Raw genomic sequence first — 23096 nt, 5'->3', positions numbered from 1 at the left:
GTCATGATCCCAGGGTCCTGAGATCGAGCTGCATCAGGCTCCCTGCTAGCGGGAAGCCTGCTTCTCCCTCTCACACTCCCCTTGCTTGTGTTCCCTCTCTCGCTGTCTCTGTCAAATAAATAAATAAAATCCTTTAAAAAATTATTATAGGAAACTTCATTCAGGTAACAGATGATACCTTTGATAATAATTTTACAGATGCAGATAAAGGCTCACTAAATGAAGGCTGTTCTGGGAGGAGCTAAGGTTATTTTCAAATCAACTGACATTTAATGAATGTCTACAATGAATCAGACTAACATGATTCAGATATGGTAATATATCACGCTTCTAAGTACACTTTCATATACCAAGAAGAGTAGATAACTAGCAGCTCCCTTAGACTTTATCCCTTACAAATCATTTATGTCAGCTAAGACTTTCTATCTTTTGGTACATGGACAATTTAAGGTTGAAGTCTTTGGAAAGATCCAGGAGCACAGATACTCTACGTTTTTAACTGGAGGAAAAATCCATACTCTTGGACTTTCTAATACTATATAGAGCCATGACAATACTTTCACCTAGATTGTAAGCCAGGAGTTCTGCGAGCAGAGTTAAGATTGTTCTCAAGAAGCAGCTTTGGCTCCACTGATTAAAAACACTTATGGAAAGTGTTAGTTGTCACCTCCCTTGGATATGTAAAAAAGTCTTAATATTGTTCCTATGGGATATCTGATTTGAGCCACATACTCTCTCAAAAAAGTTGAACTCTGACTCTACTCATTTGAAACTGGACATTTATATTTCGGGTCATGACTATCACATTGAATTTTAATTTCTGTGTATTGATTTGAGCCATCAGGTTGCATCCTTGCATAAAACACTTTGAAGATATCCCATTATACTTACAATAGCACCAAGTTTCACTCCTATAACTCACAATTAGAACTCACTATACAATTTGCAGGATCCAGTACGAAATGAAAATACGGAGTTCCTTGTTCAAACACTGCACCCTTCTAAGAGAAGGGTCTTAATCCTTGATTCATCTCTAACCTCATTTCATACCTTTATAATTCTTCCCCACACTGGTGTCATCTCACTTCAGATCTACCAGTGTCCCTCCTGCCTCAGGGGATGGCTATTGCTAGATCTGAATAATTCTTCCCCTTTGCCCTTCACAAGTGATGTCTCATCCTTCAGGTGTCTGCGTCAATGTCATTCCTTAGACTCTCTACCACCTATCTAAGTATGTCCCCCACTGTTCTCTTTCATTGTATCTTGTTCTTTCCTGTACAGAACGCATGATAGTTAATTTATATTTGTTTACTTGTTCATTGCCTGTCTTTTCTTTCCTTCTTAGAATTCAAGCTCGAGGAGTAAAGATTGCATGGACGTATTATTTATGAATGCAGACCCAGTGCCTACTTCAGGCTGAGGTCAGACAGACCTAAGCTTGAATCTCAGCTCTGCCATCTTCTGCCTGTATAACTTTGGGTAAGCCTCCCCATGCCTCAGTTTTCTCAACAGTGAGGATAAAAACAGCATACTACTGTATACTACAAAAACGCCGCTAAGTTTAAATGAGTCAGTATGTATAAAGTTCGTAGCAGAGAACTCATTTATAGTATTATTAAGTCAAAAATTAACTATTATTATCATTTAATTATTACATTTATTGTTATTTACATTTTTACTATCTTATATTATTATTTATACTTTAAGAGTCATCCTTTCTTTATGAATATCGAAAGTTTCTCAAAACTAATTCTGATTCTTAATAAATTTTAAAAGCACCAGGACACAAGGATGCTTGTTCTTGCTATTTGCTACATCATGATATTATATCAGATTACTGAGCGTTTTACAATGGATGGGGCAAATACAGCCAATTTCTTAACACCTGAGAAGAAGAGGTTGTAGAAACTTTAAAATTACCAAAAGGAATATTGTAGTATGTGAAATGTCTCAGCATACAAGCTGCTCAAATGTAAGGTTCAATATGGTCATTACAATTTGGGCTGAACATGGAGGAAAGACAAAGAATTATAGGGCAGTGATGAACTCTACGGCCAGAGGAAATAGAAGCTGTTTATGGCAACCAGATTTTAGTTCAGTTTATCAGAACTTCTCCAGCCTAATATTTGGACATTTTAAAGATATAAGCCCTGTAATTTACTAATTAAGCTATAATTCGACCAGTGTCATGAGAGCTCTGAAAAGAATTATACCAATGGTTTCTCAGCTACATTCTAAGACGTTTTTCTTCTGATTGAATTTCAACGCATATATTATTACATCGTGCCTGACATTGAAAATATCCTAGTTTTTTTTTCTTTTTCAAAAGGCTTCTTGTTAAATTTGGTAATGAGTACATCTACTCTATTTTTGTATGTATTTGAAAATTTTGAATCAAGGGTTTAAAACGTCTGACAGGTTAACAGTATGATCACTGCAAACTTCAGATTTATGGTTAGGTCAAGCCAACCTGATGTTGGGATGATGGAACAGAGCACTGGACGGCATGAATAAGTTTCCTACTCTCCAAGCAGATAATCATCAGCAGTTTTATAGTGGTAACATTTATGGTCTCAGAAGGTGGTGAAGAAGGAGAGCATCAACAACTGGATTTGATGCATACCTCATATAGATTATACTCATGGACTAACCTGGAAGCTTCCACAGCGAGGTTTGTTAGTCTTCTACCCAAAAACCAACCAAACAAAAAAACAACAACAACAAACAAAAAACAAGTGTAGATTACCATATGATACCATCTACAGAAGACTATTCAGTGAATTGGAACAACAGCGAACTTAAATAACATAGCATTCTCCTGCCTCATCTAAGGTATGAGAACAAAGAAAAAAATGACAGAATTTTTACAACACTAAATATAACATGAAACACAATCCTTATCATTTCTCTGACAGGAACCCATCTGTAACATGCTGCAACTGAAAGAACACCTCAATCCACTTTCTTACTGTGCGATTTGTGGCGATTTATCTAATTTCTCAAAACCTCAACCTTCTTATCTGTAGGATGGTAAAAATAATATCAGTCCACTAAGGTTGTTACAAGGATTAAATCTGATAACGAAATGTATCTCGTCTTAGGAGTCCATAACTCCCTCCTGGTCAAGGGTTTACTGATAACTTTTTTTAGTTTCAGATTGTCACTTTGATGACAATCTTTTTTTTAAAATGAGGAACATAAGTATGGTAAAATAAATAAATAAACACATAAAGTGAATAAACATCTTAAAACAAACTAGTGCTGGACAGTGTCAGTGCCTACTTTGGCATACATGTTCTGGAATTGTCTATATTGTCCCCGAATAGCACCACTTTAATTGTGGTACTCAAAGCCTAATGAGAAACCAACAGAGGAATACTTATGTAAAATATGTTTTTGCGCCAAGTCAAGGCCAAATGAGATCATAAAGCTGTACAAATAAAGGTTCCTAGCAGTTTGAATAGAGAAAAATGATAGAAGTCAGCACAGAGTAGTACAGACATGCTGAACTCAGAGAGAAACCTGTGTTATATCCACTTTGAAAAAGCACTTTAGTTTCAACAATGGTTTTTGCCTTCATAGTAATGATGATGTAACTTTCATTGGGTTGTACTTTTCTTGTTATTAAATTTATAATTTATTTTGGCTTTATGACTCCACTGGGTCTATAAGCATAAGGAACTTATACTTTGATATTTGTACATATTGAAATAACAATGACAAAAATAATTTAAAATTGGGGGGTCTGAGACAATATTTTTTTAAAGATTTTATTTATTTGAGAGAGAGAGCATGAGCTGACAGGGAGGAGGGGGGCTGAAGAAGAGGGAGAAGCAGACTTCCCCCACTGAGCAGGGAGCCCCACACGGGGCTTGATCCCAGGATCCTCAGATCATGACCTGAGCCGAAGACAGACGCTTAACCAACTGAGCCACCCAGGTGCCCCTAATATTTTTTTCTTTAAAAGGAGTCTGCACATTTCTCTTTTTGAAACTGAGAGAGTGTATACACAGGGTTTAGCCTAAGAAATCTTTTAGTAAAATTTAGTACCTATCACTTTCCCTGTACACATTTATTATTACATAGGTATCTGGCATTTGTCTAGGTTTGTTTGTTTTTTTCAGTTCATAGTAATAGTTTGAGAGTGAGGAAGGAGCGGTCTGATGGGAATGATTGATTTCAGTTTTCATGCTTTATACAGCAGAAGTTAATCAATGGCATAGACTGGCATATTTGGCAATCACTTCTGTGGTGTCTTTTGAGTGATAAAAGAGTCACCTTTAATGGTCATTTTCGGAATGTTATCACTAGAAATAGATTCCTCTGGGAGTGAAGAAATAAGATTTAAGGTGTTCAAGAGAAGTCTCAAGGCTTGCAATCCTAAAGTTTCTTAGAAGCAGAAGTAATCAGGGCCTAACAGATTACATGGGAATTCTAGCCCTCTCAAATAATTCTGAAAGTAGAAGTAGGAAGTCACTGAAAATAGTTTTATTCATTTACATAAGTAAATGGTTATAGAACCTGTCTCTTTCCATAAAGAATTTGATACAAGCATACTAATATAAACAAAACCACAGAAAGATGACAGGTTTCATCATAGAGAAGGTCTACTCCAGGGAGAGAGAACACATGGTGTTGTGACTTGCTTGGTCAAGCATTTTTATTTGTATTTATTTATTTTTTCTGTTTTCATAATTCTTATTTTTTTCAGAATTTTAAAATTTAAGAATAGGTGACACGCAATGTTACATTAGTTTCAGGTATACAACATAGTGATTCACCATCTATACATGTTATGTTATGCTTACCACAAGCGTAGCTACCATCTGTCACCATAAAACGCTATTACAATATCATAGACTATATTTCCTATGCTGTGCCTTTTACTCCCATAGTCAAACATTTTTAAACTGTTTGAATTGGTCAAGATTCCTCCTGATTAAGTAGTTCATAACAGGAGCTATCACTGGGTCAAAGACAAGAGGAGAAAATAAATAAGGAAGGCATTGATAGAGTAGGCCGCCAGAGACTTCAATACGCTAGTGAAAACTGGGGTAGATTTAGAGGATTAATGAATCTAATTACAGAGCTCCAGGACAGAAGCAAAGGGAACTTTCAAAGCAAGACATAAACAAAGGAATGGAATGGCTAATGTACTACCAGAGGTCAGGCAACTGTTTTCATGGGTAACAGTAAAAATTCATAATCACACAAGTCATTGAAATAGCATATGCTGTTTCTTCTCTAATTCTAAATACCCTGAAACTAAGGATAATAGTTGGGGTCCTTTTTATTTAGGCACCTGAAACAATGAGTTAGGACATTATCAATAAGAGTGCTACTTTTGCTCTGTCTTTACTACAACAACTTCTCCTCATAGCTGTGGTTATACTAGTTACCAAAATAACAAAGAAAAAGAATCATAGACGTGAGAGATAATTACATCATGTTGTTCACCTTGATGCCTTCATCAAATAATCTCCTTCATGTCTTTATAAGGACTCATCAACTACTTTATGGACTCATCAATTACAAGTTTTTCAAAGTAGTTAATCTCCTACTAGTTCATTAAATACTGAAATTATGTCTTGGGAAGTTTTGGTTTTCCTATTTATAAAAATTCTAACATCAGGAGTTAGAATTAAAGGTGTCTTCAGTACCCTTTAAATAAAGATTCTTATTTGAAATTTTCAAACTTACACAAAGTTAAAAATACAAAAATAGCACAACAAAGAACTCTTTTAAACTTTCTACCTAAATTCACCTACTGTTAACATTTTACCCTATTTCCTTTATTATTTACACCTGTGCTCTCTACACAGGGTTTTTTGTTTGTTTGTTTGTTTTTTCCCCCTGAATCATTTGACACTAAGTTACATACATCATGGTCCTTTACCATAAAATTTCAGTGTGTATATTTAAAAAAAAGAATAAAATCTTGCCATTTGTGAAGAAAACATGGAAGGAACTTGATGGCATTATGCTAAGTGAAATAAATCAGATGGAAAAAAGAAATACTGTACAATCTTGGGGCGCCTAGGTGGCTCAGTCAGTTGAGCATCTGACTCTTGATTTTGGCCCAGGTCATGATCTCGGGGTTGTGAGATCCAGCCCCGTGTTGGGCTCTATCCACAGCAAGGAGTATACTTGAGCTTTTCTCTCTCCCTCTCCTTTTTCCCCTCCCCCTGCTCATTGTCTCTCTAGAACAAATAAAATTTTTTAAAAAAGAGAAAAAAAAAAAATTTCAGTGTGTAGTTCCTAAGAAATCCACTCACGGATATTCTCTTGCATAGCCACAGAGAGTATCAACTGCATAAATTTAGATGGATATAATATTTTTATCTAATCTACTCTCTCCATATTCTAATTTTGTCAAGTGAACTAATAATGTCCTTTACAGGATATATATTTTTCTCCTCTAGTACAGGAAAGAGTCTAGGGTCAGGTATACTTAGTTGTCATGCGTGTTCAGTATTTTTTAAAGTGAATATTTCCACAGCCTTTCTTCATCTTTTATGACATTGACATTTTTAAAGGACACAGTCTTCCCTCCTTTCTCTTAATTAAAACATTCCTCATTTTGCACTTATCTGATGTGGTTAGGATGAAGTCAGGTATTCTTGACCAGAATATCACATCTGGAGACATATTAGATCTATCTCGACTTTCATTCTGTAAAACTTTTATTACCTAGTCAAGCTGTTACCTGATTTCTCCACTGTATAACTACTGGGATTTTTTCCTCTCTTACACTTGAAAAGTAAGTAGCCTAACTCTTGAAGTCAATCAAATATCCTTCTCATCAAAATTTCCTCCTAGATTTAGTATCAACACATGATCTTTGCCTGATTTAATATTCAAGATCATTTTCCATCTGTAGATCTCCCCTATATTTACCAATCAGCCCTTAGCTTTCTACTATAAGCAAGAGCCTCTTTCCTTACTACTTACGGGCTCATCGATTACTAGTGTTTCAATAATTTATAATTTATTACCATACTTAATTATTTTGGTGCTCAGTTGGTTCCTGGTTGCCAGTGTGAACCCATTCAATCAGATTCTTGGGTTCTTGTTACATGATATCATCAATTTTTTTGAGCACTGGCCCTAACCTACTCTTGAAATCAGCCATTTCACCGAGAAGCCTCTAGGTTCTGCCTTTCTTTGCAAAGTTAGAGTATTTTTAATTCTTAGAATTTGAAGATCCCTCTTAGCAGGTTCTAACACACCAGAGAAGCCAACAATATAAAACTGCTTGGTGCAGCACCTGGGTGGCTCAGTCGGTTAAGTGTCTGCCTTTGGCTCAGGTCATGATCCCAGAGCCTTGGGATCAAGCCCCACATCCATCGGACTCCCTGCTCAGTGGGGAGCCTGCTTCATCCTCCCCCTCTGCCTGCTGCTCCCCCTGCTTGTGCTCTCTCTGTCAACTAAATAAATAAAATCTTAAACAAAAACTGCTTGTAAATTTTAAACTAAAAAAAAAACTTTCCAATTGCTTAAAAGTTTAAATATCTTATCAGGTAATTTTGAGCTACCCAAGACATGATCATCATGAAATTTTAAAATATTACATATTTCTTACCTAGAATCTCAAGATGCGAATAATATAAATATTCTCTGCCAAATTTTTTCAACAGTTCAAATTGGCAATGTTTTTCTTTTATTTTTCCTGTTAAAAATGGAAAAAAATTTTCCTGATTTTCAAAATATGTTGCTATATCTATCATTTTATAGTCATTCATTTAAAGCCAATCTTGAATATTAATTCAAACATTAAAACCAAAAAGTATTTAGCAAATTATTCCTTCTCTGGAGGACAAATAGGTAGTGAGATAAAAAGAATGTCTTCTTTATTACTCTCTTGGCTTACAATATTATTAAACATATGGATAGTTGATACTTTGCAAGACTGCTTAAAGAAGTTTTTTGGAAAAATGTAATTTCAAACTCTGACTACCCCTGATGAATCTGGATGCAAAAACTCTCAACAAAATCTTAGCAAACAACAATGAAAACCCCCATCACATTAAGAGGATCATACAACAGATCAGGTAGGATTCATCTCTGAGATGCAAGGATGATTCAACATACACAAACTACTAAATGTGATAGATCATATTAATAGAATGAAAGATAAAAACATGACCATCTCAGTAGATGAAGAAAAAACCACTGACAAAATTCAACAACTTCTTCTTGTAAAAACTCTCAACAAACTAGGTTTAAAAGAAAGAAACCTAGCATAATAAAGGCCAACATGATAAATATAACCCCATGATTATATTATATTCAACAGTGAAAAGTCAAAGCTTTTCCTCTAAGATCAGGAGCAGATAAGGGTGCCCTCTATACTCTCACCACTCCTATTCACCTTAGCACTGTAAGCCCTAGCCAGACTAACTCAAAATGGAATAAAGATGTAAATAAAACCTGAAACCATAAACTTCTAGAAGAAAACATAAGGGAGAACCTTGACATTGGTCTTCACAATGATTTTCTTTTTTGTATATGACACCAAAAGCATGAGCAACAGAAGCCAAATAAACAGTGGGACTACATCAAACTAAATGTTTTCCACATAGCAAAAGAACCATCAACAAAATGAAAAAGCAGCACACAGAATGGGAAAAAAATATTTGCAAACCATTTACCTGATAAGAGTCAGTATCGAAAATATATAAGGAAATCATACAATCTAACGGCAAAAAACTAATCCGTTTTTTTAAATGGGCAGAAGAACTAAATAGACATTTTTCCAAAGAGGACATCCAAATGGTCAACAGGCATACAAAAATATGCTCAATGTCGCTAATTATCAGAGAAATGCAAATCAAGCCCACAATGAGATATCACCTCACACCTGCTACAATGACTATTATCAGAAAGACACGAGATAACTAATGCTGGCAAAGATGTAGAGAAAAGGGAACTCTTCTGCACTGCTGGTGAGAATTCAAATTGGTACAGCCACTGTGGAAAACAGTATGGAGGTTCCACCAAAAAAGAAAAATAGAACTACCATATGATCCAGTAATCTCACTTCTAGGTATGTATCTGAAGGAAATGAAATCACTACATCAAAGAGTTATTTGCACCTTATGTTTATTAAAGCATTACTTACAATAGCCAAGACATGGATACAATATAAATGTCCAAAGACTAATGAATGGATAAAGAAAATATCATATATATATATATATATATATATATACACACACACACACACACACACACACACACACAATGCAATATTACTTAAGAAGAAGGCAATCTTGCCATTTTCAACAGCATGGATGAAATTTGAGGACATTATGTAAGTGAAATAAGTCACACAGAGAAAGACAAACATTATATGATTTCACTTACATGTGAAGCCTAAAAAAAACCCAAACTCATAGAAACAGAGAGTAGACTAGTGGTTGCCAGGGGAGAAGGGGTGGGGGTGGAAAATTCAGGGAGGGAAATGATAATTGTCAAAGAGTACAAATTTCCAGTTACAAGATGAATAAGTTCTGGGATTTAATGTAGAGCGCATCAGTGACTATAGTTAACAATGCTGATTGTAAACTTGAAAGTTACTAAGAAAATAGATCTTAAAAGTTTTCTCCACCAAAAAAAAAAAAAAGGTAACTAAGTGAGGTGATGGGTGTGATAACTAACCTTACTGTGATAATCATTTTATAATATATACATACATCAAAACATCACACTGTACAACCTAAACTTACACAATGTTACTTGTCAATTACATCTCAATAAATCTGGGGGTGAAAAAGAAACAAAACAGAAAAAAGAATGAGCTCCATTTAATATGGGTAAATTACCTAATTAATTAACCCCTAAATTATTAGGAAGGGTTTCAAAACCAAAAATGTAGCACTAACTAATGTTCTTTAATACTGAAAAACTCACTACATGTAGATACTAGTCACTGGCTACAAAGGAATGTTGACATATCAGGATGCCCATCTCCATCCCAGAACCCAACTCTGTCAGCTCCCTGAACATATAGATTACTTTCTCAAAGAACAATAGCCATCGAAGGCTCTGTCTCATCACTAAACAAATATTTGCTAAGCACCTATGGTAGTGATCAATCAGCAACAAATTCTACCCAAAAAGAGAGGACAAGTGTTAGGAAGATGACATGCATATAACTATAATATACAGTAAATGCGATAAATTTGATAAGAAAAGTGTTCAAAAAAGTGCCATAAGAAATAAGAATGAACATGCTCACCAAGTGTCAGAGTAGAAACTGTTTTCCAAACAAGATTTCTGGAGTTTAACACAAGTCAGTGGCAATGCATTCTTTTAATATGTGCTTTCCAAACCAACAGTTAGTAACACATCTTTTGTAAGTATGACTCCAAGGAAAACAGGGTTGTTTTTTTTTCCCTTATGTGTGTCGAATAATCTTTCCAAAATGAGGCTGATTTTATATTTAAGAGGACATAAAAAGAGTAGTCCTATTAATTCTAGTTAGCTTTATTTCTTCCTTGTTCATATATAGCGAAATTGTGTAGTTACAAAAGAGTACAAAGAGTAAGTCATTCCATATTATGGCCCTAGAGTTAACAGGGATGGAGAGCTATATATGAAATGACAAGATTCATCATCATTCATGTCGCAGACTGTTTTTTTTCCAAAGATGGTCCTAATGACATCTCCCATCCACCTGTGACTTTGACATACCTCTCATCAAGAGGTGGAATCTAAGTTTTTCCCCTCTTGAATTTTAGCAGGCTTATGACCAGAGAGGCAAGGTCACAAAAGCCATTACACCTTCTGTTTCTTTCCCTCAAGATGCTGGCTTTTGGAACTTCCATGTGAGCAGGCTGGATGCCCTAAGGCGAGCATGCTGTTAAGAAAGCCCAAACTAAACCACATACAGAAACCACATATAGGGAGAAAGATGTCCAGTCAGCCCCCAGATGCTTCAGCCCCCTTTATCAGCTCTGGCCACAGTCTAGTTGCAACCACATTAGAGATCAAGCCAGCACTACTCAGCTGAACCCTTCCCAAATTCCTGACCCAGGGAATCTGTGAGCAATAATAAAAATGACTGTTGTTTTAAGCCACTAAGTTTTGGGGTGATTTGTTATGCAGCAACAGATAACTAAAACATGTCAGCATTTCAGGTAGTGAATACTGAATAATTTCATGGACCGGTTTGAAAAGGTACGTCAGGTAAGGAACTAAAAGGTGTGAAAGTCATGCTGAGTGTTTACTGTAATCTCACTCAAGATTCCACAGGGCTCTTGATTTTCAAGTTTCACTCAATAACATCGATCTAACATGAACTCCAAAGCAAAAAATCATGGAGCACATGTGGTAAAGCTAACTTTGGTCTGTTGAAATGAGGTAGCAGTAGTATTAATAGAGCTACGATTCCAATAATTGGGCCTATCTACAAAGTTCTAGAGTCCCAGCTTCTGATTTATCTCTCTAAGAAGATTATATCCAATAAGATCATATCTACTAAGTATACCACTTAATAAATTATGAAGTGCTTTCATGTACACGATATCATTTGATCTTATAAATAATAATATGACATGGCAGAGCCTCGTAGAGAGAAAACTGAAACTCAGAAAAATTACACAAATTACGCAGGATTGAAAAACTGGGGGTGGGGGGGAAGGCATTTAATCCAGGCAAGCAGAAGACTAGGACCACTACCCTGACCTGAGAGCCAAGACCTAAGTATGTGCATGAAATACACAAGACACATTAGACTCTAATTGTCACTGACCATGTGGTGCACACTATTAAGAGTGCCACGCTTCAAGGAACGAAGACTCAGGTGTATATTAAATACTATGCTCTTAAAGTGTTACACTCTTTTGCTTTTAAAATACCCTCCTCTAAAAAACTTGCACTTTTATTATTCTCTGGATAATCACTAAAGGCTATTCCCAGGACTAGTCTCAAGAGCCCAGTAATTTTTTAAATGTTAAACAAAGTAGGTGCTATTTCAAAGTCCAAAGGTTTGATTTAATGAATGCCAAGCATCTCAAATCCACAGGAAATTTTTTTAACACAACATTGCTGGATATCCTCTGAAGAGGAAAGTTAATATATGAACTAAATGGAATTCTCATTGAGCTCCCAATACTGCTTATCAGGGCAGAAGAGATTTGTTATTGTTATTGTTGTTGTGCAGTGTACCCAAACACTGAATATTTATAGGAAAACAAGCTTTTTAAATTCTTTGCCCTGTTTTTTGCCACTAACCACCCCTCCCCAACCATTGGAATAGTTCCATCTCCTTTTAACAACTTCCCATTAAACCTCATGAACCATATCCTGTACTTAATGGGCTGTTAATATTTTAAAGCTTCTGTAGTTCTACTGTAAATCCCTGGTCCCTTTTGCAACACTGAAAAGATATACCAAAAATTCTTCCAAATTGATGGTACAAAAAACCCCACACAACTTACATTTTAACAGTTAAACAGTAACTTGTACTATTACAATAAAATCATTACAGGATACCAGGCACAATAATTATAACAACTGTATAGCTGAAAACAACTAAGTATAGTTGGGAACATAGAGGTATTTTACTGGCTTCGAGCCACATACTTGTCACATTAGCCCACCATATGCCACAATGCACTTGCTTAATCACCAGAATGGCACTTCAGTGCTTAAAAAATAAGTAAATACCATTAAGGTAATATGCCAAGGGACTTTAAGCTGATTATTTATTTCCCTTTAGAAAATGAATAGAGACAAAAAATAATAAACTAGTTATCTCAAGAAAGCAAACTAGATCTTTAAAAACATCTTGCCCTTCCCCCTCTTTTTTGAAAAATGATTAAACAGTCCAGATGATGTCATCTCTAGTTTCTATTACCCTGTTTTTATGCATATATATACAGCCTTTTTAATAATTCTTGCCAAAAACTGGAATGAGATAACAGTCTTCATCTAAGTAAAACATCTAAGTTCAGAAAAAGAAACATTATGATAAAACTTATAGGCCTTAAAATGTCTTGGTTGATCATGAGATAAAAAAGAAAGCTATACTATCTGATTGGAACAGACCTTTCCTATCTATGGCCACCCAGTTTCTGCCCTGGTCCCTCCACTCCTCACCTACCTCATCCTTGCTACGAATCTCACCCCTCCCGCCCTTTCTACCTCTCCAATCTCCTCTTAAAGATTTCACAGCAAAACATTGTGCAATTGATTTATATTGCTATTATATATATTTACATTTATAAATTATAAAATTATAAAATAAGCATCAGCCTACCTTATATCCAAACTGGTGTGAGTTTGTTTGTTTGTAATGCTCCACAATCATTCATGACATTTAACTTCAGTTTTCTTTTCTTTTTGTTTTTGTTTAATTGTTTAACCCTTGACAACTTTCTTCTACTTATTTTTCTTCTCTCTTAGGTCCATTAAAAATTTATACTATTTTCTTCTTGAATATTAAATACACATTCACAGATGAATTATATCTATATATTAAATATATATACATAGGTTATGCTATCCATGCTGCCACACTTTTCAAGAGGTTCACTATTTTCTTAAATACTTGATGAACATACTAACCAGTAATTACATAATGCATCTCTGGGAAATCACTGGGACGATTTCTTTTTCAGAAGCTCCTTGTAAGAGTTCAAAAGACTACTTTGGTTCTGTAAGGTCATACATACTTTTTAATTTCATAATATCTAAATTCTATTAGATTTGACTCCCTTGGATTCTTTTTTTCACCCTAGTTCCTTAGCAATAAAATGAAAAACCGGACAAAGCAATTTCTTTTTCTTCTTCTTTTTTTTTTAGATTTCCTTATATATTTTATGGTGTGGGGAAGGGACAAAGGGTAAGAATCCTCAAGCAGACTCCCTGCTGAGTGTGGAGCCCCACACAGGGCTCTATCCCATAACTCAAGATATCATGACCTGAACCAAAACCAAGAATCAGACATTCAACTGACTGAGCCACCGAGGCACCCCATAATTTCCAAGAGCCCTTCTAACACTAAATTCCTATAAAGAGATGCCTTAAATAACGAACTTAGTACTTCTAAAGAAAGAAAGACTGAGGGAGATGAATGACTTAAACCTTCAAAGTCCTAGCTTCATCATGGATCAAGTTCCTACAAGCTTTGCCATTTGGGTTAATTGCAAGATGAAGATGGACTGCTAGAAACAAGTTCAAGACTATGGATAACATACAACAACTCACCTAATATAATCCCATAATTTATAAGAACTCTTTTTGCTCCTTATGTGATCTTCCTTTTTTTTTTTTTTGACAGCTTGTTATTTTTTAATGTGTAATACTTGAGGAACATGAGAATTGCATTCAACATTGTAACATTGTTTTAAAAAGAGAAAGCAGATCAGTCATCAAGAGCTCCCAAGTGAATTGCATCTTCTTAACCTCCATGCTTGTCCTCTTCGCTCTCGGGGTGTAATTTGATGAGATCATCAGTTCGAAGAATGGTAATTGCAGCTTCTGTTGCAAACTTCGAACTCTTCACTTTCACTATGGTTGGTTCAAACACCCCTGTTTGTTTGTTGTCTCAAGGTTTACCAATGACCAAATCAAGACCCACCCATTTTAGATTTTTGCGTTCTGGGTTATTTTGAGCCTCATTATGGAAAGCTCTTAACTTTGCAACCAGATCTATGGAGTCAAGCTTGGGCAGGATTAACTGCCAGTGTGTTAGAACAACAAGAAGAGATCTTGCAAACTCCGCAATAGCAAGCTGTTCCCGAGACCCCACGCTGGTTTGCATATACCTTTCTCAGGGTATATGGAAAGGGCTGCTTCTACAGCACCCACACCTGGAACCACAGATTTTGACCCAAAACTCTATTCACCACACAAAGAGCATCATGTAAAGAGCGCTCCATCTTGTCACACATGAAATCATTTGCCCCACGTAAGATAACTGATGCAGATGTATGAGCCTTAGTGTTTTTGATCAAGATCTGCTCATCCTCATAAATTCTCTCCTATACTACCTCTTCTGCTTGTCCCAAAATTGAAGATTCAAAAGTTTCTTCTCCTTCCAAATTGGCCAGGGTTGACGGAACAGTTGCTCCAGAAGCTTTAGCGATGTGTTTAAGGTCCATTTTAAAAACTCTTCTAACTGCCATTGTGCCCATCTCCACAAAATACTTCAGACCAGTGGTTAGAGTAACGTTGGTACCGGTAGCCAGGATCTTCTGGATCCACTCCTTGCTGATAATCGGATTCTCTCTGTCTAATCTGGTCCAGTTTCTCAGTCTGTAATAGCCGCCTGTACACCAAGCTTCATTTTTGTTTTCTGCAGGCTGAAGTCAAGGCAAGCAATTTTTGCATTAACTATTCTCTTGGGCATGCCCTGGGATTCCACCACACAGTTGAGTGCATAGCCGCTGATGAGTATACTCTCCATCTGACTGCTCCCATGGGCTTTCAGAATATTAATGGAATTGACTGGATAGCAAGGCTGGCCTCTTACATCTGTGTATTTAACTGCAAGTACAGCATCTACTACCATATTGGCAAAGAAATCACCATTTATTCCAATGATTTTGGAAGACATAGGTGTCTTAGCAGCATTGATCAGGTAATCTCTTCCAAGTTCATCTGTGTTAATAATTAGATTTTCACTGATGTAACACACTGCCTCCTTGCAAGCAAGTCGATAGCTACTAATAACTAATTTGGGATGAATTTTCTGTTTCACTAGTTCATTTGCATTTTTAAGAAGTTCTGCTGCAATAATAACCACTGAGGTGATTCCATCTCCTACTTCTTTGTCTTGCAGATCAGCTAGCTCACAAAGAACTTGAGCTGCAGGATATTCTACCTGCAATAACTTCAGGATGGTTGCACCGTCATTAGTAATGGTTACATCACCAATATCATCCACCAACATTTCACCCAAGCCAACTGCACCAAGAGAGCTTTTTACGATATTGGCAATCGAAGCCGCAGCCATAACGTTCTGGGAGCGAATCGCTCCCCAGGGCTATTCTCCGAACACAGACAAAGGCCGCTCTATCTTCACGGCGGGGTACATACACGTCGAGTTTCACCCTCACCACGGGCAACCAGCATCTGGGGCCCCAGGCCCTGCGGTGGGCACAATAGCCTCGGCAACTGCGGCGCGGAACCAGGTTACGGCTTGGACTGCGCCCGAGCGAGACCGCAGGGACTGCTGGGAAAACCGCTCCGCCGGCCCGGCCGCGGGGCAGGGTGGGAAAAAAAAGAAAGGGTTGGGGGTTGATGTGATCTTCCTAAAAATGATCTCCGCTCATTAAAAAATATCAATTGGTTTTGAAGATATTTCAAACACATCAAATTTTTAATTTCTCTCCTCCGTAAGCCCTAGCCTTGACCAATTTGTTAGATAATTTCTTCTAATATGCTTAAACAAATAATAGAACAAATCTTTTTTTTCGTATGTTAGTTTTAATCTTTTTCACCTACCCTCATGGGAACTTTATTTTCTCCCTTTGGGAGAAATATTTAACAGCAATTTTCTTAAAATCTCATTTCATTTAAATCAAAAGAATAAAATACATGCTATTCTGATTTCTTAAAAGTACCGTATCCGTACATTAGAGCAGAGTTAAAATAATCAGGCACCATAAACATATATTCCATCTTCTGTGAAAATAGAAAAAAATACTCAGCATCCCACACATAAAATACCATTTGGGTACTTAAAAATAAACTAAATTAACCCTTATTCTATTCTTTTCTGAGACAACCTCAATTCTTCATCTTCCTCCTCTCTCAGAACAGGTATTTTTCATATAAGAATCCATTGCCCAGATCCTTATATCTTATACTTTTCCACAGTTATTACGGTATCTAACAAAATGATTTGCACAAAGAAGATATCACCTTTCCAGGTCACTCTACTTCATTCTTTCCTCCACTTCTCTTTATTCCTTTCCCATCCCTCCCTCCCTCCCTCTCTTTTTCTGTCTCCAGCATCACTTGTCATAACTCTCAGTAACTTCAAAACCAAGTTAAATCACTCTAATACCCTGGCTGCTCATTTATACAGAATCCTTATTTTCAGCAGTCTTGCCCTCCCTCTGACTCAGGCATAGTCATAACCAAGATCTTGTTATTACTGATTTCAAGCATTCCACTCTCTGACCATCTTTCATCTTCCCAGTTTCTCACCACTTTTCATTGTTCCTCATCATCTTCATGTAATTATTCCCCTCTTTACCAGGTAAGCCTGGTAAATACCATTAAATACGATGATCAAGCATTATCACTCCTTCCATGCATATACCCTTTATGTCCTTTTCCCTTTTCTCCCTCCAGTGCACTCACTTGCAAAAACCCCAATTTTAGGGAAATCCAAATCTCCACCTATCCTACACTTATACCCAACCAGGTGAATGTGACTGAAGAAAAAAACCTTAGCATGTTCACTGATTTCAGTTTAAATACAAGAAGTAACCTCAAGTAAGCCCTTAGCAATTCCCAACAATGCTACTACATTTCACTAGTCACTGTCTTACTTTCCTCAGTGATTAGTTCATAGTTCTCTCTTCTCAAATCTTCAATATCTCCTCCTCCTTATTAACTTTCAGTTAATTGTTCCCTGTTTCACTGAGGACATAAAAGCAGCCAGAAGAAAACTTCCAGATGCACCCACACCAAATATGACGAACTATATTCTGATGCATATATTCTCCCTTCCTTCCTGCTATGATGAGTACATTCTCCAGGACCCTTCCTATCCAAGGACACTGCCTCATGTAGTTTTGGATCCTACCCCTTGAAGACTTCTCAAGGGCATTATAACTGCAGATTTCCACACTCTCTCCCATACTATCAATTTTTACCTTTGATTATTCTCATTATCATACAATGTATACAAACATACATACATGTAATATTTCTCCATCCTAGAAAGCAAAACAAGTTAAAAAACAAAACCTCCATGGTCTCCATGACCCCTCAGCTAATGCCTGACTTCTCTCATCTGATAATAGCGAATCACTGAAAAAAAAAACCTTTGTATATCCAACATCTCCACTTCTTTTCCTTTCTTCCCGCCCCCCCCCCCCCAAACTCATTCCAGCGAGGGTTTCATCACATCCTTCCTTGAAACCACTCTTCTCAAGATTACCAATTGCCTCATTTTAATCTGTCAGGAGCATCTGATACAGGTGACAATGCTCTCCTCCTTGAAACACTTTCTTCACTTGTCTTCCTGAACTCCCTCCTCTCTTGGTTCTCCTACCTTAGTGATTGCTTTTTCTCAGTCTCCTTTCTTGATTTTTCCTCTGTTTCTTGGCCTCTAAACTTTAAAGTAATCCACACTCAATTTCTGGGCCACTTCTTTTCTCTACATGCTCTTACTTCCTGGGCAGAGCTAATCGAGATCAATGGCTTTCAATACCATCTAAAAGGTGATGTTTTTTTACTACAGTGCTATCCTCCCTACTGAAAGCTAGACTCATGTATCCAGTTGCCTACTTGACATTTCCTCTTGGTTATCTAATAAGCAAGTTAAAATTTACAAGATTAAGAACTCTTGATCTTACCAAACCTATTCCTCTAGCATGCTTGCCCTTCTCCTGTAAAAAGCAACTCCATTCAACCAGTTAGTCAGCCTAAAACTTTGTGGAGTTTTCATTTACTACTCTCCTTCTCTTACACTCCCATTCAGTACATTGGTAAAAATCTGTTGAATCTGCCTTCTAAGTATATATTTATAATGTGACTCCACTGCCACCACACTGCTCTAAGCTGCCATCATGTCTGACTGGAAATGGTGAATAACTTTTAACTGGTAACTCTGCTTTCACTCTTGTTTTTCTACCACATGTTATATATGTAGAAGCCAAAATAACCTTGTAATGCCTTTCTTTCTCAGAATAAAATATTGTCTTTACTATGGTCTCTAAGGTCTTCCATGATCCGCTCCTTGGAACTCTCTGATCTTATGTTCTACCTCTCTCCCATTTACTTGGCAACTGCTGTACTGGCCCCTTGGTTTTTCCTGCATATGTTTAGCCTGCTCTTGCCTCAAGGCCTTTATTCATCCTGTTTCCTTTGACCAGAATGCCCTTCTCCCAATATCTACCTGGCTTACTCCATCACTTCAATTTAGTCCTTAAAATTAAAATATCACCTCGTGGGGTGCCTGGGTGGCTCAGTTGGTTAAGCATCTGCCTTTGGCTCAGGTTGTGATCCTGGGGTCCTGGGATGGAACCCCACATCCGGCACTCTTCTCAGCAGGGAGCCTGCTTCTCTCTCTTCCTCTACCCTTCCCCCTGCTCGTGCTCTCTCACTCACTTTCTCTCTCTCAAATAAGTAAATAAAATCTTTAAAAAAAAATAAAATGTCACCTTATGAGAAGCCTCCTGACCACCTTATGTAAAATAGCAATTAACACACATGTATATAAACACATACTATAACTCTCTAGACTCTAACATCTTCATGCATTTATCACTAGCTTACTCCATATTCAATTATCTTGCTTTTCATCTGTGTCCCCTACTAAAATGTAACCTCTTCAAAAGACAGCAGGAACTTTATTTGTTTACTTAGAATACACAGTACATAAGTGCTCAAAAAAAAAATAAATTCATAATTATTACACATTTTCCCAATTTAAAATCTCTGTTTAAGAATCTTCACCGAAGGGCACCTGGGTTGCTCAGTGATTAAGCACCCAAGTCTTGATTTTGGCCCAGGTCATGATATCAGAGTCGTGAAATAGAAGCTGACAAGGGGCCCCCTGTTTGGTGGGGAGTCTGCTAGAGATTCTCTCTCTCCCTCTCCCTCTGCTCCTTATTCACTCTCTCTCATTCCCGTGCGCTCTCTCTCAAATAAATAAATAAAATCTTAAAAAAAAAAAGGATTATTCACCCAAGTTCTCAATTATATCCAGATGTGATATACCAAATCCTAAAAAAAAAATTAATAAACCTTTACATCATAGTATTGATACCATACGTTCATTAATGAATTTTAAAAATATCTTTGACTTATTTTTTCACCAGAAGCAGTGTAAGTTACTTAAATGTTTTGGCCTCTATGATAATCACATACTCTAGAAAAAAGAAAACTTAGTATATGTGATTTCAGAAAGTTAATGACAACTCCATTTGACTGAATTTATCATATGTTTTCCTAAAAAGATACTTACACTTGGAAGAAAAGAAGAAAGGCAATATTGGAAGCAAAGAAAGAGTGAGAAAGGGCACCAAAAAGGGAAGTTGGGAGTCCCAATGATGAACTTGTCCATTTCACAGTGCTCAAGTCCCAGACATTGTAGGTAACCAACTATGCAAATTGCCTGTGTAGCATGAAAAATAACATGTTTTCTTTTTTTGAGATTTTATTTATTTATTTGAGAGACAGAGAGAGAGGGAGCAGGAGTGGTGGGGAAGGACATCAGGAGCAGAAGAGGGAGAAGCAGGTGCCCCGCTAAGCAGGGAGCCCGATGCAGGGGTCAATCCCAGGAGTCAGAGATCATGACCTGAGCCGACGGCAGATGCTTAACTAACTGAGCCACCCAGGCACCCCAATAATATGTATTCTTATATAAATTATTATTACATATAAATTCAATCACATTACATTTAGTTTATATTGAGCTACTCATAATTCCTTAAATTGAATAAATTATGGCTACAAGTTATAGTGAATAATAGTTGTTAGCTTTCTTTTTCTCATGTTATATACTGAATGCGTCCTCTCCCCTGCCCCTTGCGAAAAATTCGCATGTTGAAGCACCAACCCCTAATCAGGTTTAGGGAGGTAATCAGGTTTAGATAATGTCATGAGTTTGGTCTTCATGATAGGATTAGCGTCCTTAAAAGAAAAGGAAGAGACCAGAGTACACTTTTGCTCTGCTCTGTAGAGAAAAAGGCAACCGTCTCTAAACCTGGACAAGAGCTCTCTTTGAGGAACAGAATTGTCCAGCACCTTAATATTGAAGTTCCTTGCCTCCTGTGATAAATAAATTCCTGTTTTTTAAGCTTACCAGTCTATGGTACTTTGTCATTGCAGCCTGAACAGATTAAAACAACTTATACAGAACAGAATGTTTAAAATCCAAATTTTTGTGGTGCCTGGGTGGCTCAGTTAGTTAAGTGCCTTTCTTCGGCTCAAGTCATGATCCTGGGGTCCTGGGTTCAAGCCCTGCATTGGGCTCTCCGCTCAGCAGAAAACCTACTTCTCCCTTCTACTTCTGCAGCTCCCCCTGCTTGTGCTCTCTCTCTCCCTCTTTCTCTCTGTCAAATAAATAAATAAAAGCTTAAAAATAAATAAATAAATAAATAAATAAATAAATAAATAAATAAAATACAAATTTTCATAAATAACCCTAATCTCAAAGAAGTCTATTCTCTTTTATCAGCATTTTCTTCCAGTAGCCTCCCACCTTCTACATAGTCTGTTTGGTTGCCAATCCTTCCACATACGCTATCTGGTCATATCAATTGGAGTATGAGTAACTAAATGAGCTTGTCAGGTTGCCATAAGGTAGGCAAAACCATAGATAAATATGGTGCATCTTTTTGCTGGTTTAATTTTATTTAAAAAAATAGGGGTATATTGGGGAAGGGCAACAAGAAAAACAAGTTAAATGGTAATTGAAATCATTTATATTAAAATAAATGTGAATATATTATGGAATACAGTTATAAAGAAGTCTCAAGAGAAATTATTTGTGGAAGATTGTCACAAGCTAAACTTCCCCTGCAGATTAACCTGTAGATCACTTTACTATGCCTTTAAGAGTGGGGAAATTGGGAAATAGAGATGCCCTACTATGTATTCCAATCATAAATCTCCTACCAAATCAATTAATCCCACTAGGGTACTAAATACTAATAATAGCTATCATTTACAGAGTGTTAATTTGTACCAGGCACTGTTCTAAGATATTTACAAGAATTATGTAATCTTGGGGCACCTGGGTGTCTTAGTCGGTTAAGCATCTGCCTTCCACTCAGGTCATGATCTCGGGGTCCTGGGATAGAGCCCATGTCGAGCTCCCTGCTCAGTGGGGAGTCTGCTTCTCCCTCTTCCTCTGCCCCTAGATCCCCCACTCATGCTCTCTCTCAAATAAATAAATAAAATCTTTAGTCAAGATTATAATCCCCATTTTATAGGTGAGGAAAATAAAGCACAAAGAAGTAATTTACCCAAGGACACATGATTAAAATAGTGATACAAGGAAGATCTCTAATGTTATAAATAATTTAAAATATGATATATTCTATAAGCATGTATATTTTAAAAAGTGAAAACAGGAATATCAAATGCTAAAAACCTTTAAGAGCCAAGAAATTAAATTGTAATAGTAAACTGACAAACACTAATGTAGAGACTTACCTATTAATAAAGTCAGTCCTTGGAAGAGTGAATTAAGATTACAAAGTTAGTCATTGGAAGAGTAGATTAGGATTGTAAAATCACATATATATTAGTACTTCTTGTGCAAACACACACACACACACACACACACACACACTACTTGACCATATACACATGATTTTATATCATAAGACAATGACCTAAAAATATTTTTAAGACAATAATCTTATTACTCTTACCTTGACAGTAAGTTATAAGCTATTTACATGTTACACATTCATAGACACACATCACTAATAATATATCCCTACAGAAATAAATTTGGAGAAGAGGGTATTTTGTATATATCTGCTTTAGATAAGATTACAGGTGATTTGTGTTGGAGATACAATATATGATAGTTCAGTTATTAGGGTATTATATGTCAAAAAAAAAAAAAAACCCAGGAAAGATTGCCAATGGAAAACATATATTTGATACCAAATAACAAAATAAATTAAATGAAACTAAATATGATTAAAAAGCAATAACTGAAGTCATTGAAGACCATACTAATTCAAAATAACACCAGTAAAGTGTTTTTCTGAAAATACAATTGTTTGCAGCTGAAAATATTTAATATTAATTTACATTCCAAATCATGTGTATCTCCATATTCTCTACTGCACTGCTTAATTTTATGAGCATCTAGTTTCAGGAAACCTTTATAAATTGCTTAGTAGTTTGCTAATAAACTACCCTAACCTACACATCAAATATAAAAG

General features: G+C 36.5%; 1 protein-coding gene and 1 pseudogene across 1 annotated transcript in view; both read right to left on the bottom strand.

Annotated features, from left to right (window-relative positions):
• Positions 1-23096, bottom strand: part of ADAMTS6 (ADAM metallopeptidase with thrombospondin type 1 motif 6) — a 290816-nt gene that overhangs the window by 205683 nt on the left and 62037 nt on the right. The window lies entirely within an intron of this gene.
• On the bottom strand, positions 14269-16910 carry LOC123790152 (T-complex protein 1 subunit alpha pseudogene; annotated as a pseudogene).

This window comes from Ursus americanus, chromosome 5 (assembly GCF_024610735.1).
Source record: "Ursus americanus isolate L20-20 chromosome 5, mUrsAme1.1.p, whole genome shotgun sequence".
Classification (NCBI taxonomy): Eukaryota; Metazoa; Chordata; class Mammalia; order Carnivora; family Ursidae; genus Ursus; species Ursus americanus.
This window is presented reverse-complemented; position numbering and strand designations above follow the sequence as displayed.